Here is a 595-nt window from a genome sequence, read left to right as displayed (position 1 = left end):
TTTCTTGATATGGTTTGGGAAAGAACCGCCAAACTAAATTATCTCCTTTACATGGATGACATATCCGGACACAGCGAAAAAAAAGAATCACTTGATTACACATTATATAAATCTATGCATGTGATTCGGTTTAGAAGTGGTGTGGTTCTCATGAAGCTTGAGGAGATCGGTAAATGCGATGGAATTATCCTGACTAATGGAGAATGGATGAAGGGCATCAATGAAGAAGAGCAAGAGTGATTAGGCATAACAGAATTAGGTGGGATAGAGGAAAAAGAAAGGAAGGCAACGCAAAATTAATATTGAAGTGAAACTTGAATAATAGATATGCCGTTTTCCTCATAAATGATTGGACGGTTGCTGAAATCAAATGTTCTGCTCGATGTAATAAAGTGGACATGGGAAGAATTCGAGAGACTAGATGACAAACATGGAAGATTAGGACAGTGGTAGGTTATCATATTGCAAGGGCGAAAGTGGAAATGATTTTGAATTAGTGTATTAGAAACCATTCTGTCAGGAAAATATCCTTACATGGTACATCAGAAAAAGCAAAGAGCTGAATACGGTTCATTCTATAGCAACCAAGAACAGG

The sequence above is a fragment of the Penaeus monodon genome, chromosome 29 (assembly GCF_015228065.2).
Source record: "Penaeus monodon isolate SGIC_2016 chromosome 29, NSTDA_Pmon_1, whole genome shotgun sequence".
In the NCBI taxonomy this organism is placed as follows: domain Eukaryota; kingdom Metazoa; phylum Arthropoda; class Malacostraca; order Decapoda; family Penaeidae; genus Penaeus; species Penaeus monodon.
This window is presented reverse-complemented; position numbering follows the sequence as displayed.